Source organism: Corythoichthys intestinalis, chromosome 12 (assembly GCF_030265065.1).
Source record: "Corythoichthys intestinalis isolate RoL2023-P3 chromosome 12, ASM3026506v1, whole genome shotgun sequence".
Lineage (NCBI taxonomy): Eukaryota > Metazoa > Chordata > Actinopteri > Syngnathiformes > Syngnathidae > Corythoichthys > Corythoichthys intestinalis.
The window spans coordinates 25,346,099-25,364,332 of NC_080406.1; the positions used below are offsets into that span (position 1 = coordinate 25,346,099).

Here is an 18,234-nt window from a genome sequence, read left to right on the forward strand (position 1 = left end):
TTATAAAGTTTTCCATTTAGATCGTTAAAATGTTTTTTCCCCCGATTTAGAATATAATTTTCGCATGCACCACAACTACTGTTCATAACAGGGAGGAGATATGCTGTGAGGCAGGTCCATGCTGTGCTGCTTGGCACGTGGCAAAAGTCAAATTGGATTAGACGTGTATCGCCGTCAATGGCAGCCAACGAGTTGTGAGTGTTCCCTCCTTAAAAGTACATTTTAAAACCCAATCTTTTTTTTTTTTTTAAACCTGATTCCTATTCTCTGTTTAACAACTTAAAGTGAAAGGATTTCAAGTTGGACCTTTAATCTTTTGTATTTTCCCGAAATCAAGATCATTCAAATCAAAAGTTTTGGATGACCCTAAATAAACTTATAGACCAGACACAGACAGAAACGTAGGCAGCGATGAGTATCATTATCATCAACATGAAGTGTCACTTACAGAAAATTCTTGGCATTGAATTACAATCGTCTGCACTTGAGTCTAGTAAATTGTAAACTTAAACACTCAACTCAATACATAAGTGAATTTTGGTAAAGTTACAGCAAATATACAAAACCAGATTACGCCGTCCTAACAGATTTATCAACCTGATAGTGGACAATAAAAATTCAAAGGTTTTGCCATGCTACCAGAATCATCAATTAACTGCATTATCCAATGAAACCCGACGGTTTCAAAAGCGAATGTGAGAAAAGCCTGGAACAGAAATAAAAAGGTTCCAGGAAGAGAGGTGCCTGGAATGAGGTTCAAATGCCCCAACGCAAATACGTGACAAAAAACTGCAGATTAGTCGCGGAACAATTTGAGCTTTTGTCAAGTTGACGCACCTTGTTAGCATTCAAATGACTAATTGCTGAAAACAAACATCTGGGAATACAGCCAGGTAAACTGGCAGCGTCACCGCAGCAAGAAACACAAAAGTAGATGAGGTCGAACACGTTTGGTTCTTCCTCAAAGACACAAATGCGTGCAAGTAAAGGAATAAATAAACAATACAAAGAGTTTAACGTTCTTTTGGCACTTATTTCAGAAAGTGAAACCATTTAATATTCACAACACGTGGACTGAAATGTTTCAAACCATTATTTCTAGTAATTAAAAACAAGAATGGCTTGAAGATAATGAAAACCTAACATTCAGTGCCTCTGAAAATTAGTATATTACATAAAGCCAATCAAAAAAGGATGTTTTTGCAACCAAAAAAATGTCAGGCTTCCGAAAAGTATGTTCATTTCTATGGACTCAATAACTGGTTGTGGCTCATTTTGCTTAAAAAAAAAACAGAATTAACGGAAACCCACGTTGCACGTAGCTGGTGAAACCCTATTGAAAAATAAAACCAGCATCTCTATACATCTTATCAGCAGAGGGAAGCATGGAGTGTTTCAGAAATTCCTGAGAGATGGCTGCATTGGCTATGGACTCCAGAAAACACAGTGGACCAACACCAGCAGATGACATGCCACAACAAACGATCGCGAGCTGTGGAAACTTCACTCAAGTGGATTGTGTGCTTCTCCATTCATCATCCAGACCTTGATCTCCAAATGAAATTCAATTTTACCGTCATTTGAGCAAAAGTGTAGTTCTCATTCTCCATAACCCAGGTCAGAAACCTCTGATGTTGTTTCTCACCAGGGCTATACTGGAACAATGTTTCTTTTTTTGTTTGTTTTTGTTTGTTTCTTTTGTGTGTGCATGCTCGGAAAAAAAAAAAAAAAAAGTTTCATCATCAATGTTTCAGGCCGGGAGTCCTTCAACCATCCAGGCCACACATGGCCTGCCCAATCCTGCCCTCCCCCACACTTTCTACCCATCACCTGACCTTATGGGTCATGCTTTGTATGTGAACCATGTACTTGTATACTGTATGGTCAAAATCTTCATCACTTCTAAAGTATCGGTTTAATTTCATAATTCAAGAAAATTGAATAATCACACAATTGAAATATACCGGTATATGGCGGAAAACACTCAGGTGACTTGAAGTTCCGCTCTGAGACCCCCAATTTGGCCAAATTTGAAATTGTCCGATATGCATGTGTGATACATCATTTGAAAGCTGAAAATCTCCATTTTCTGGGGGGGGGAAATTGAACAGGAGGGCATTTTTTTTTTTTTTTAATGCTTTTTAAACAGCAAAACCCTATCTGGTGGTGAAAGCACAGGAGAGCAGAATTACAGACGCCATGACTTTAACGAGATATTATTGCGCACTTACCTTGTTTCGATCCAAAAACTCCATGTAGCATGTATCACTGAGTGTCAAGACACAGCTGTGAATAGCCACAGCTGGCTTTTGGGGGGATTTTATGGGTGAAACATGGCAATATAACAAGGGCGGTGATGCAGAAATTGCAGACATCAAGGCGTGGTCAAGATTTTCTTTTTCATATATTTAGCCTTTTAAGCATTTTTTTCTTCTTCAATTTTTCTTTGTTTGGATCAATTATTTATCATTTAAAATACCGGAGAAAATGCGACAGTAACAAAAAAAAAATACAATTAAGCGATAGTTATGAGGTAGATATTTGTGACTTTTTTACAGACGCCATTATTTTCATTGTGACGTCATTTGTTTGAAAGTTTAAAATATGCCAGTGAATAACTTTTTAAAGTCGTTTTAAAAAAAAAAAAAAAAAAAAACGAAATATTAGACATTAATTAATGATTCTAAATGACAGACATTTTGAATAATAAATATAATTACTTTCCTTTGTTTTATGGCTGGGTTGAAACAAAAGCGGTTGTGCGACGTTTGTAAACGGGGGTTTCCAGGGTAAAAAGGGCATATTAATAACAGTTCGGAGGCTTAATGCACCATGAATCTGCTATGGCAGCATACAGACATATTGTTCTATCAAACACAACAGTTGTTTTGGCTTAAAATACAGCAGTTTCTTTTAAAGAGGAGTGCAAGAGCAGTTTTTTCAGTCTTGTCTGTGTTTTCCGCTATATACATATATACACTGCTGGCCAAAAGTATTGGCACCCTTGCAATTGCAATTAGAAATGCATTGGTAGTAATATCTTCATTTATTTTGCTTGATATGAAACACCACAAAGAAAATGGGGGGGGGGAATGAAATCATTATCATTTTACGCAAAAATCCAAAAATGGGCCCGACAAAAGTATTGGCACCCTTTGAAAAATCATGTGATGCTTCTCTAATTTGTGTAATTAACAGCTCCTGTTACTTACCTGTGGCACATAACAGGTGGTGGCAATAACTAAATCACACTTGCAGCCAATTAAAATGGATTAAAGTTGACTCAACCTCCATCCTGTGTCCTTGTGTGTACCACATTGAGCACGGAGAAAAGAAAAAAAGAAGACCAAAGAACTGTCTGAGGACTTGAGAAGCAAAACTGTGAGAAAGCATGGGCAATCTCAAGGCTACAAGTCCATCTCCAGAGACCTGAATGTTCCTGTGTCAACCGTGTGCAGTGTCATCATTAAGTGTAAAGCACATGGTACTGTTGCTAGCCTCCCTAGATGTGGACGGAAAAGAAAAATTGACGAGAGATTTCAACGAAAGATTGTGCAGATGGTGGATAAAGAACCTCGACTAACATCCAAATAAGCTTTCCTGCAGTTCGAGCGTACAACAGTGTCAACCCATACTATCCGTTGCCGTCTGACCCAGAGACATTTGCTAAAACCTACCTGAGAAAGCCAAAAACGAATGTTCTCTGGTCAGATGAGACATTAGTAGAGCTTTTTGGGAAAACGCATCAACATAGAGTTTACAGGAAAAAAACGAGGCCTTCGAAGAAAAGAGCACGGTCCCCACAGTCAAACATGGCGGAGGTTTCCTGATGTTTTGTTTTTGGTCCAGCAGTGTGTGTGTGTAAGTATATATATGTACGTATATGTGTGTGTGTGTGTGTGTGTGTATGTATGTATGTATGTATGTATGTATGTATGTACAGTATGTATGTATGTATGTATGTATGTATGTATGTATGTATAGATAGATAGATAGATAGATAGATAGATAGATAGATAGATAGATAGATAGATAGATAGATAGATAGATAGATAGATAGATAGATAGATAGATAGATAGATAGATAGATAGATAGATAGATAGATAGATAGATAGATAGATAGATAGATAGATAGATAGATAGATAGGTAGGTAGGTAGGTAGGTAGGTAGGTAGGTAGGTAGGTAGGTAGATAGATAGATAGATAGATAGATAGATAGATAGATAGATAGATAGATAGATAGATAGATAGATAGATAGATAGATGATACAGTATTTTACAATGCTTCAAGTTGCAAAGATCGAACAAAGTTAAAGTTCACACAAATTTTAATTATACACTAAATATGACATTATCATAATGTAATGTCAAGTGGTGCATTTAAGTGATGTAAACAAAGGAAAAAAGTCAGCAGGTAATGCATTAATTTTCTTGAAAGTGTTTGACAAAACTATTAAGAGCTACAGCACAAAATTTAGTGTTTGTTTTAAAAGAACAACATACTGGATTCAAGTAAAACATGTAGTAAAGCCATACTATAGTCATTCAAAATATACTGTAATTAGGCACACTTAACCTTTAACTGTGAGTCATAACTATTGAATTAAAATAATAATAATAATAATAAAAACAAAGGCCTTTTAAATGAATTTTACTTTCAGAAATCATTGACAGAAAATATTAAACGTATTAAAAAAATGATGGACATAACTGGACAGCAATGTTTCCTTTGTGTTTTAAACCAAAGCTTACATCACAAAATTAGAATGAAAATGTTATTTATTAAAATTTCAACTGAATAACATGTGGACATTTTATTCCTTCAGATGGGGATTTTTGTCTATGGCGAGCTTTATAATTACAAAATATCTGCAAGGAGTCCCGACGCGCATTTGTACTTCATTCCAAAGGTGTGTGAAGGGGTGGCTCTTACTGGAAATTCTCTTACGCCAGTCTCATCAAGCAAGTTCACATTGTTCTCTAATTAAGAGGTGATTCCCAAAACATTGTATCAGTGTTGTTTTTCTTCAGTGATGACGATAACTAAAATATTTCGTCAACGACCAATTTTTTCATGACGATGACTTGGCGATGAGATAAAAACGTGTCTTGGGAGACTAAAATGAGATGGCCAAATGCCAGTTGTTGTCTGACTAGACGAGAACGAGATGAAAATTTGCCATGATTTCCATCATAAGTTATCAAAGTGTTTCATTTTCTCACCATATGTGTAGTTAACACGCATCGTAGCAATGTTTGGTCGTGTCACTCATGTGACTTGCTGCGCCCGCCCCACATACACCCTTACTCACCAGCTGGTGAGTAAGCTTGTGCCCACTCCAGGCTCCTTTTGTGAAACACGTGTCAGGTGCTGCATGGTTAGTTTTGTTTTCTTGTCTTGGCTAGATATACAGTGGGGAGAACAAGTATTTGATACACTGCCAATGGATTTTCCCATTGTCAGTGTATCAAATACTTGTTCTCCCCACTGTATCATGTTGCTTTAGCCTTTAAAGGTCTGAGCTGAGTGAGCATCACACACATTACATAACTTGTAGCGTTAGCATAGTGTTTGCGTTAGCATTAGCATTTAGCGTGGTGATTGTCGTCTTAAACTCTTGGAAACTTTTTATGTACAGTTTGTGCTGTCCAAATGAGTTTAATTAATTGAAAATAGTCTGCTGTTTTCCTGTTGTGTGTGTATTATCACGAAGATTACAATAGTAGTATACAAATATAAATATATAATAGTAGACTACAATTGTATGCTCGTCCGTCAATGTTCATTCAAAATAGTTTGGAACCTTTTATTTATTTATTTATTTATTCATGAACACAAACGTTTGAAGTTTATAGAGGAAAACGCTTTGAGTAATTGTCGACTAAAACTTTCGTCGAGTTTTCTTTGACTAAAACTGACTGAAATATGACTATAATCGGTATAAGTATGACTAATATAACTAAGGCTTCATACTGCAGGTCTTAATGCACGAATGCGATTTTTCCATGTTTTTCCGACTCCAGTGAGGCATTAACTTGACGGTCTGACCGTGAGAAGTCGCATTGAAGTGGAACATTTAAAATCCGGTCTGGGTCACTTTCGTATGTGGTTTAAATCCGATCTGGGAGATATTTTTCCAGAATGTAGTGGCGGTTTGAACTGTCAAGTATCCCAAATCGGAATTCATGCAGCAATTACATCAGCAAAGAGCGAGAGCGGCAGGCAGGACGGCAGCGATGTAGCTGTGCATTAGCGCCCCGCTTGAACTACGCAGAAGGAGGGCTTGACCACAGACATAAAAAAAATTAAAAAAAAAAAAAAAAAAAAAAAAAAATGAAGAAAAGGATAAGCCTGATAGTGTCCGGTTTTCTCTCTGTGCAACAAATAAGCAATACTTCAGTATTGCTTACATGTCCGAGTCGGGGCAAACTGGCGCACACACATCAGCCTGATGTGTGTGCGTCATGCACGCACAGCAAGTGCATGCGTTTTATCAATCCATATTAACTTTGAATATAAGACTAAACGGGAATGAATAATGTCTGTTATTTGTGTCCTCTTTTCGTAAATATGATATGATTACCCTGGAATGAAGTACTGCCAACATATGTAGTCATTTGTTTTGATTCCACTGTACATGCGGGTCAGTTTGCTCAGTGTTTGTGTTACTCTGAGTTCGTGTGCATGCGTATTACTTAAACGGGCTCAATAGACAAAGGTAGTCTGAACGTGCACGCCAAAAAAAAAAAAAAAAAAAAAAAAAAAAAAAAGATATGAATTTTCGGCCATAAATTAAAAGGGCTGCCAAAAACAACACTAGTCTGTAATATCTCAAGTTAGTGCATCTTATGATAGGATTCCTGAAATACACACAACTTCATAGATTTTAGCATTTAAAAGAAGTGTTTTTCAAAGATACCCAAGTGGTAGCATATACCACAAATGAAGTCAACTTTTATAAAATGAGCAGCTTCATTACTTACTCAGACGAGAACAAATGGAGGTTTGGTCTATTAAATTTAAAAGACTCCAGACCAATTGCCAGCTCATTCTCACATGGAAAACAGCTGCGTGGATGGATAAACGCTTTTTTCTCAAAAATATTAGCATGTAAGTGACCATCACATCACTCACCCATGGTGGCCGAATACTTCATGCAATATAAACAGTGTATGGCTAGTTACACAGAGATACTGTTCCTATTCAACTCACTTTACTGCAGCACTGCATCTTTACTGGTCTAAAACACACATTTAATATGTCTCCAGTATTGGAGCCACTGTAGCACTGCAGCAAAAAAAAAAAAAAAAAAAAATCACTATAATAAATACTTTACAGCTCATTGAGGTCCAGAGTACAACTATTAAACTGATCACTGTAACTATGGTACTGTACATTCGCTATACATGTACAGTTCACATAAATGGCTCAATAGTATAACTCTATGTGCTATTGAGTATTCATTTATTATTATTTTTTACTCATTTATTTATTTATTTATTTTTAACTTTTCCAATGAGTCTATTATCACTGGTCCTAACAACACAACCAAGAGGAAAGATAATGAATGTGAACACTACTTTATTTTGCAATAGAAGTCCTTATTTGGTTAAGCAATGTTTGTATTTAAAAAAAAAAAAAAAAACCCTACAAAACCAAAATAATATTTTTTTAATGAATGAACTGCTTTCAGTTTTTTCTTAAATGGGAAAATATTCGATAATGGAAATTTATACCCTCAATGGCCTAATAAGAATTTTAATGCATAAAAGTACAAATAATACAGGTAGGTACCAGGTTACGAACGAGTTCTGTTCCTACGCCGGTGACGTAACCCGAACTTTTGCGTAAATCAGAATTGACCCTTTAAGTACCCCAATAAAAATCCAAAATCTCAAAATAACTATCCAAAAACATGTATTATACATCATATTAATAAAATTACGTTGAACTAAGATACTGTACTTGCTATCAATTCTGAGAGTTGTTACTGTCACACGACTTAAAAAAAAGATGACTGGAGACTAAAGCCCCTTTCGGACTTGAATCCCTCTTAATTCCCGTGTAATGTGACGCGTGATTTACCTGTGTCATTGCTTTCAGGCATGGGGAGATGTACCAGTAATTACCCAGGTTGGACACTTTCAGACTTGTCACATGTTGGTGACTTGGTGCGCTCTGTGCAGGGAGGGCGGGGAATGGGATTTTATAACTCAGACATTACCTCATTTTTGGTCTTCATCGGCAACAAAATATATTATTAATATACATATTTCCAAAGATGGACTGTCAGCTTTTCAAATCTAAGATCCAGTAGCAATTTAATTTTGTTATGTTTGCAGGCTAATTTTGCTACTTTCCCAGTTTTCCATGTTTATAATTGTGATGTTTGTTTACAGCTTTTCGTCTTATTGCGAAGAACGAGGAAATGACGATCGCCCCGCTATGATATTTACGTCATCAGCCTTCTTACTGTGACCCGGGAATTAACCGGCTGCTTTCATACATGCCGCGTCCCGATTAAGTCCCACACATTAGACTAGAACGCGAACCGATTAATATCAGTGTCATCTTTGTAGCATTCGACCCGGGTTAAAATGGCGGACGAGACTCCGGCGTTGTAAAATAGAAATCATGTAAGTCGTGTATGTCATAACTAAGAGTGTGACAATATCTCGATACAGCGATGTATCGCGATATTTTGCAACCAGATTGGTTATCGATATGCTCCCGCCAAATATCGATACTTTTATTTGACATATTGGCCATTGGATGCTGTAAACTGCTCAATGTTTGTTGAGCAATTCCTTGGCGGTCCACTAGGGGCGCTCAAGAGTGGCGGTGAAGGTAAAGTGCGTACAAGTCGTCTAGAGAAGAAGAGAGGAAGCTCCAAGTGGGTTGAAAAAAATAAAAAAGCTTTGTGGGGACGGTGGAGGAAAAAGTGAAAAAAATATTGCTACAAATCACACATGTGGACACACTTTAGATTTTACACCAACAAGAAAGGAAGTAAGGTGAACAAGGACTTTGCTGTATGCAGGAATTGTTCAACAAAAATAAGGTTCACTGGCAGCTGGTGAAGAAGTGGAAACGGATTTCTTCACTGCTTCGCTTCCATCACTTGAGGTAAGAAAGTTTTGCAATGTGCGGTAATTGATTTTTTAATGTACATGTATTATTTTGATGACATTTGGTGTTGAGTGATATAAAATCAACCAGGACCCCAAACTGGATGAAAATGAATATCGAACAAGCCTACATGAATTTACTGATTTATTTGATATTATTTGAGAACCACTTTCCATCTAGTTTACTACACAAACTGTTATTACTGACATTTTTATACAATAAGCTATAAAAATGGTTTGAATAGCTTCCAAGATATATAAGGTGACGCGCATGATAATTAATGTAGCCTACATATTAAAAATAGGTAATTATTTTTTATTTCTATACATTCAATTCATTTTTTTTTAAATCACTCAATACTTCAAACACACACACACAAAAAAAATCAGGATTTCAACTCAAAAGCTATTAAGTAGCTAATATTTTTTGTTTTATTTTGTTGTTTTTAAGGTGAGGAAGAATGTGACTGACTGAGTCCGACATCTCAAATGCTGAAGCAGATGGTGGAAGTGCTCAAACCAATGCTTTTTGGCAACAAAGGTCATATACGAAGAAAAGACCCACCAATTTTATCATTTCCCCACTCCAAGCTCAACTGCTGACTGACACCTACAGCGCTGTTAATTTTTTTCAGAAGATTTAAAACTTTAAAGAAATTAATGGTGCCATTCATCATGATCTCTCCAAGAGAGATCAGTGGTTGTGGTTTATTTCCTCTATAGTATGTGCAGGTAAACAGTTTGCAGTATTAGATTCATATTTTACAGCAATGTTGCACAGAAAAGGTGTCACTGTTTAATAAATGACTTAAACAGTATTTTTTTCTATTTTGAAATCTTTTTTTTTTTTCATTTCAACAGTTGTATTGTAGAATATCATGTATCAAATTTCTGACCAATATATCGATAATCGCTGCATCGTGATATCGTGAGATAATCGTTATATTGAGCCTTGTATCGCGAATCGTATCTTATAGTGAGGTGCCCTGAGGTTCCCACTCCTAGTCATAACCCAGGGACTACCTGTATTAAGTTCCCTTTGTTTGCCATTTAAAATTCCACAGCATCATTATAATGGTATCTTCTTAAGTGCTGGTGTTTAGGTGGTTTTTATAATTTGGATTTCGTGAAAAACAAAAAAAGTACAAAGCTTCATTAAGTTGCCAGTAGTGTGAAATTAATGAGCAACCACAAGTGTCAATCAGTAAGTACACACACGACAATAAAAAGAAGAGGCAATCAAAGATTTCCTGTAAATACTGTTAAACCAGTCAGTCACACTTACTACCTTAGGAATGAACAACATTCACAACACTGCATGGTATTGTGTGAGTTGGATTCATAGTCATGCATTAATTTAGCCATTTATCTTCTATACAACTCATCCTCATAGAGATCACGGGTAAGATGGGGCATATGCCATTTGACTTCGAGCGAAAAACAGGGTATAATCAGATTGGTCGCCGACCAATTGACACAAAGACATGTCATGTTGCCAGGTTTGTTGCACAACAGACGCACATGTCAGTACCTCCAGTGACACTTTTACCATAATCAACCAGATGGTTCAGCATTCCGTTGCACAAGTTGTTTTGATACTGAACAGCAATTAAAAGGACGCCGTTTCCAGCCGCATCTTCAAAGGTTGGTGTTGACATTGTGCAGAAAGATGTATTTTTGCACAAATTTTCAAGAATTGCGACCGAGTTAAACGTGGGTGGGGTTAGGTGATAGGAGGATAAATGCAGGCGACACCAATCTGAAATGCTAAATGTTCTGTTAAACATATAACTAAAGAGAGAACGTGTAATCAGAGTCAAGTCTTGCAACAGTATGTAAAGACAAGGTAAACAACTGAACTATTCAACGTTTTTAATGTGCAGTTTGAAGAAGGAACGTCAACCCAACAGTTGATCCTTTTTTTTTTTCTGTGGTGAATTCAAGCCATTTTCATCTGTTCTGTGAGCTCTTTTTAACTGGCAGATGGATAACGGAACATATGCAACTTTTATTCTTTATTCTACTATATTTCTTTAATTCATCATGCTGGCTGAGTCTTAATCAACTTATTTATTGCCATTGGCAGTGATAACACTGTAAATCAAATCCATTTTAAATGGGTGATCTGGCAGTAATCATCCCCTAGGATTGATTTTCCAAAATAAAATGTGATTAAGCACACATTTAAGATCTGCACCACTCCATATCAACCCCTAAAATGGATTTGACATCTATTGCTGTCAAGGGCAACTAAGGGGTTAACATTTAAAATGAGATCATTTAATTACAGCGCTTGTTTGGGGAAATCCAAGCAAGTCTTTTATAGGCTGGTTTGCGCTACATTTTTTCAGCATACGTCAGTCTGTCTCATCTGCTGTCTTTGTGATTGGTCATCTGCGTGGCAACTGTTCATGATGCGTTCCTGGGCAACTTGGAAAAACGTGTTATAACATGCTCATGGGAGGATTGGAGTGAAGAGGCAACAAGTCCCCCTCAACTAGAGCCCCTGAGCATGACTGCTTTGATAATTCTTTAATATAGTTTTTAAAAAATGACTTTTCTTGTAATTTGAAGCATGATCTCACAGAACTAAAGTGTGCGTGTGGCCTTAGCAGAAGTATTATCTAACATTCAGCCTCCTCTGTTAACACTCATATTGAAAGGACTCTGCAAAAAGCATGGCAGAAGAAAAAGGAAGTTTTCACACTTACAAAATGTCTATTGATAACTTTTAAGGCCTCGAAAAGCAGACATGAATCTTGATGGCACATATACAGTGCAAGATCAAAACTAGCATGCGACGCTCGCATAATTCAAACCATGCTGCATAGCTTCTGAAACTTAACACAGACAAGAACCCTCTGTACATCTGTCACTTTCTTTGAGGAAGCCTTTCCAGAGGCTGTGTGAGCTTTTGCTGCGACTTAATGAATTGTGACTTTTATGTTGATCTCCGCACCTAACTTACAAAACGGCTTGCGAACAAGAAGTTGTGCACAACTAAGGTGTGCACTTTGAAAAGGCTGCTAGCCTTTGAGTTGAGTCATAATGTTCACAAGGCACTGTTAGACCATGTGGAGTTGCACACGAGGAATACTGCATGGGGGATTAAACGCAGCCTTTTTACTCATGTATCAAGTGGAAGTTTTTTCCATGCCTTTGACGACAATAGATGTCCATTCCATTTGAAATGGGAGTTTCCAATTCAAATGGACTGGGCATCAATTGTTGTCAATGGACGTGATTGACTTGAACTGCTGGCACCCCTGCAATTCTGTCAGATAATGTTAAATTTCTTCCAGAAAATGATTGCAATTACAAATGCTTTGGTAGTAATAGCTTCATTTATTTTGCTTACACAAAAGAGAAGGGGGGAAAAAAATCAATAAAATTTTACACAAAACTCCAAAAATGGGCCAGACAAAAGTATTTACACCCTCAGCCTAATACTTGGGAGCAAAACCTTTAGACAATATAACAGTGAACAACCACTTCGGGTATCCATCAATGAGTTTCTTACAATGCTCTGCTGGAATTTTAGACCATTCTTCTTTGGCTAACTGCGCCAGGTCTCTGAGATTTGAAGGGTGCGTTCTCCAAACTGCCATTTCCAGATCTCTCCAAAGGTGTTCTATGGGATTCAGGTCTGGACTTATTGCTGGCCACTTTAGAAGTCTCCAGTGGTTTCTCTCAAACGATTTTCTAGTGCTTTTTGAAGTGTGTATTGGGTCATTGTCCTGCTGGAAGACCCATATCCTCTGAGGGAGACCCAGCTTTCTTTCACTGGGCCCTACATTATGCTGCAAAATTTGTTGGTAGACTTCAGACTTCATAATGCTATGCACACGGTCAAGCAGTCCAGTGCCAGTGGAAACAAAGCAACCAACACCATGTTTGACTGTGGGGACCGTGTTCTTTTCTTTGAAGGCCTTGTTTTTTCCCCTGTTAACTCTGTGTTGTTGCCTTTTCCCAAAGAGCTCTAGTTCTGTCTCATCTGACCAGAGAACATTCTTCCAAAACGTTTTGGCTTTCTCAAGTAAGTTTTGGCAAACTCCAGGCTAGCTTTTATGTCTCTAGGTCAGAAGAGGGGTCTTCCTGGGTATCCTACCATGAGTCCCTTTTCATTCAGACGCCGACGGATAGTACGTGTTGACACTGTTGTACCATCGGACTGCAGGACAGTTTGAACTTGTTTGGATGTTAGTCGAGGTTCTTTATCCACCATCCGCACAATCTTTCGTTGAAATCTCTAATCAATTGTTCTTTTCCGTCCACCTCTAGGGAAGTTAGCTACAGTGCCATGGGCTTTACACTTATGGATGACACTGCGCACGGTAGACACAAGAACATTCATGTCTTTGGAGATGTACTTGTAGCCTTGAGATTGCACATGCTTCCTCACAATTTTGCTTCGCAAGTCCTCAGACAATTCTTTGGTCTTCTTTCTTTTCTCCATGCTCAATGTGGTAAACACAATGACACAGGACAGAGGTTGAGTCAACTTTAATCCGGTTTTAACTGGCTGTAAGTGTGATTTAGTTATTGCCACCACCTGTTATCTGCCACAGGCAAGTAACAGGTGCTGGTTATTACACAAATTAGGGAAGCATCACATGATTTCTCAAAGGGTGCCAATACTTTTGTCCGGCCCATTTTTGGAGTTTTGTGTAAAATGATAATGATTTAAAAAAAAAAAATTCCATTCTCTTTTGTGTTTTTTCATTGCAAACAATATAAATGAAGACATTACGACCAAAGCATTTGTAATTGCAATAATTTTCTGGGAGAAATTGAGCATTATCTGACATAATTGGAGGGGTGCCAATACTTTTGGCCAGCAGTGTAACATGTCTTTTTTTGGGGGGAATGTGGGAAGAAACCAGTGTATAGTTTTTTCCACTAAAAGGTTGAGATCGAACCTGAAATGTCATAACTGAGACAGACCTAACAACCGCAAAACTACTGTGCTTCTCTGCACAATTTGATGATCTCCTTGACCTTCTATACAAGTGCTCTATCAGATACAAGTATTCTCTTTTTACTAAGACAATGCCATTTTGATTGACATTATCTTGTAGCAGGTAAGATTCAAGGTCGAGTACTAAAAAACATTACACCATGCAACGTGCGAATCTCTATATTTGGAGAACCCTGTATGAATATGAATGATTCACGGCTCAAATGCTTCTTTTCTTTAAGTAAAAAAAGTGATTCGAGTGTGGAGGCAATCATGCATCGTAGACTAGAGCAAGGAAGGACATATCAACAGCAGCAGTTTGGTTTGAGCGATAGAGCAAGACAACTGTGAGCAGATGTCAAATACGGAACACATCCTACCTGGCTGCTTTGTGGAATTGGCAGAGGAAATCATAGCGCCGGGCCGGAATGGGCACTCTGCTTTCATTTGGGTCAATGGTGCAGAAGGGGACATTTTCAGCAGCAAGCTGACTTTTTGTCAGCATGTTGAAAAAGGTTCCTGAAAATGCAAACAGTGGTGAAAGGGTTTTGTTGGGTTGACAGTATAATACGCCCAGAAAAAGCTCAGTGCCTAATGAAAGTGGACAAATACTGATAGTGTTGTGCTCAAGACCACACTAACCAAGACTAAACTGAGGTCAAGACTCATCTAGACCTAGCCAGGACAAAAAATTTAGGGGGTAGAGACCGAGATGGGAACAAAACCATAAACTCAGATTTGAAAAATATATTTTTTTGTTTTTTTTAAATTAGTGGTGTAAAACCCAATTTCGTGGCAATTCACTTTGAACACGTTATATTTGCCAATGTTGCAAAGTCTGACGTGATTCAGTTTTGATCAATTCAAGGGCCTCCGATTGATTTATATATGTTTTGTACACATTTGACACAATAAGTAAAGTTTCACTTAAAGAAATTAAAAATACAAAGCGATTTAGATGTTTTTGAACAGTTTTGTTGCATAAACATTTCAGCAATTTGAATGAAAGTTTTTCCTTTCAGCAAAAGTGCATGTTGATAGATTTGACTGGATCATTTCTTAACAGATTGATCCAGATCGATGTAGGGTAACACTGCTATTTTTCTCGTCGGTCTATAAGGTCACTTATAGAAGAGGTGGAATTTTAGTAACACAAAAAATGAATGCATATTTTCTTTTCTTTTTTTTCTTTCTTTTTTTTAACCAAGTATTTTCCTTTGAAATGCCATTAATGAAGTCTAAGTGCTGTCCTTGGCCAGTCTGAAACCAAGACAAGACCAAGAACTTTAAAATGTGGACCGGTCTTTCAATATTAGATACTGTAAATCAGCAATAAATCCATAAGAGAACATGTATAAGAGTAAGAAAAGTCCAACAAGACTTGTTCGACAGCAACAAACTGAAGTAGTCCTCCAAATATACAGACAATAACAACTGCCGAGCCTTTATAATGACACATGATTATTAACTATAATCTTGGGCAATCCCTTCACCTAGTGCTTCACAGTGTAATGGCAGTTTACCAAGTCCTATAGGCGTCAAATTGCTGAAGATTGCTAAAGTGCATGTGAGGTTGGAGCTACACTTGGGTCACCTTGGGGAAAGGAAAACAAAGGAACAATCCACATGAAAACAATAAGCACCATCAGGTGCACAAGTGGACATCGGAATAGAGTAAGAGCTTATTTTCTTTATCCAATAAATCTTCAAGGTGATTGTGTGGAGGAATTTTAAACAGGTGTGAATTGATAATACAATCCGCTAGAACTGCAGGTATTGAGTGGAATCGAATATTTTAACGGTCATCTGAACTTAAGGCAGAAAAGAAGTTATACACATTAAAAGTTCAATCAAATGTTTATATGTCTTAAACGAGCTTTAAGGCTGCATGGAAGTGGAATCTGACCTGTGACTACAATGTGTCACGGATGTTTCACCAGATCTTGTCTGTGCATGTCATGTACAGACGCAGCCACATGTGCATGTGTGTGTTGACCATTCTCACACTCTCCCTGATACCACAACATGACAGCAGCACAAAACCTTGTCGGGTAGGTGCACCTTTCCGGTGACATCATGAAATTGCTTTGACCTACTGTGTCTGTTTGCACGCGTGTCAGCATGTGTGATTGTGTGTGTGTATATATATGTAACGCTCTTTTGGATGTGATAATCTAATGTGACAATAAAATGTGATCCAATAACAGATGTATCCAAAATGTATCTTTTAAAAAGACAGCAATCTGATTTCGTGGTTGACCTAATATGTAGAGTACAGTATATAAAATACATTTATTGCAGTCAAACTGTCACGACTCTTCAATGTTGACTTTCTTCTACTTTGACCTTATGCGTTTAATGTCGACCAACATGCTATAGTTGCATTTCTATATTCAGAACTAATATTTATGTCCCCACGCATTTCATGCCCTGCCTTGCCACTTATCGTGCAGCTGTATAATGCACCTGCATATACTACACATGCTCACGCATTACATTAGAGAGGGCTGCAGTATGGTTGTGTTGTCATAATCATCCACTTACCCAACATTGGGCTGGCACGGAGTTCCCATTTTTAGTCACCTAACCAGAAGTAGACGTTGAGCTTCATCTTCCCCTTTCCCCTGTCAAGACAGTGTAGATGTATTCAGTCAAATGCATGTATATTTTCTGCTTTTGTTGATTTCAAAAGAGACGTAAGACACTGTACAGTCAGTTTGGTATAGCCAACATTGTTATTCATGCACATTGAAGGGCAGTTACAGTATATTACAGGTTAGGTGCTGTGTTGTGCAGAGCAGTTTTGCACAACACAAGTGTCATTAATAATTGTGATTTTTTTTTTCTCAAAGAAACCTCATGAAGAAGCTTCATGCTGTGTGCCCTACTAATATTACTTCATATGCGTGACCCTCCGTTGAAATTCACATACCTGCACTTTCTTTTTAAATTGTAACCGGAGTAGAAATATCAAAAATCTAATTAATCATCAATAGTATCAAAATCCAGGTCAATTATTCTAATGTAAAAATGTCTGAAAATTGTTCACAATACCTGCATGGAAGCAACGTCTATATTCAACACATTGGCAGCGGAGCACAAACGGCATCACTTTGGCAGTTTTTAAGACTGCAGGGACGCAAATATTAGTTCGATGTCCTCGCTGCAACTTCAGCTCCGTCGACACACACATTAAAGCACACGGGGGACAATTTCACGCACACACAAACTCTGGTTTGTAATCATGCGGCCTGTTTAGTTGAACACGCAGAAAGTGAGGCAGTCATAAGGCGAATGTGATTGAGGCAAGTGCATGCTACAGAAGGAGATCTCAATTCATCATCTCTTCCCCTTCTTTTCGTGGGTGGAGGCATGCACCCCCGCTTGGACTCCTCACAATGGAAGTAGAGCATTTCGTTCAAACAAATAAATCATCGCCTTTGTTTAAGGTACATTGATCAATCTAATCGCGTGTAATGGGCTCCTAATTGGCAAGCGGGATTGCTCATAAATGGGCAGCATGCAGACGCGGCCAACTCCTAAATCATCACTGCACTAAAACATAATCTAAGAGGCCTTTATTTGTACTGAAGCGTTTTCTTCAGTGCAAAATTAATAATTTACATTCAAATGTACTTAATTTAGTAAGACGAACGATGTTATGCCTGCATGTATTTCAAATAAAAATGTACTGTAAAGAATAACAAATATCTTATTGTCTCACTCTCAATTTAAAAAAAAGTATGAATCCTATCTTTTAAATGTCCATTTTCACACGCCTAATAATCTTAATAAATTCATATCAAACATCGTTCGCTTGTTGTCATTATTGCACAACGATTTCATTTGCTTGGCAGCGCGAACTTTTGTTTTGCTCCACTGCAGTAATGCAGTGCGTTTTAAATATTATTTACACTACCTGCCGGCACCATTCAAGCTCCATATAGTGACGCCCGATTTAAATACTGTAATGAAATTACTTCAGTTGAGCAAAACAATAATACGCAGGTGTTGAACTGCACGTGGCAGTGTTATGCGAGGCCGCGAGTATATGGAAATGAAGCGGTTACTCATAAATGAAGCATTTATAGGAAGTTCATCTATACCAGCAAATCAATCAATGTCACTCGTACATTTACAATGCTCA

The 18,234-nt window shown here is 37.6% G+C and overlaps 1 long non-coding RNA gene across 1 annotated transcript in view; it reads right to left on the minus strand.

Moving 5' to 3' along the window:
• Positions 1-18,234, minus strand: part of LOC130926514 (uncharacterized) — a 37,733-nt gene that overhangs the window by 18,187 nt on the left and 1,312 nt on the right. The window contains exons 2-3 of the long non-coding RNA XR_009066233.1: positions 16,632-16,711; positions 14,468-14,606 (exon numbers count right to left, since the gene is read on the minus strand). This is a non-coding gene — a long non-coding RNA (uncharacterized LOC130926514). The remainder of the gene's footprint in view (positions 1-14,467; positions 14,607-16,631; positions 16,712-18,234) is intronic.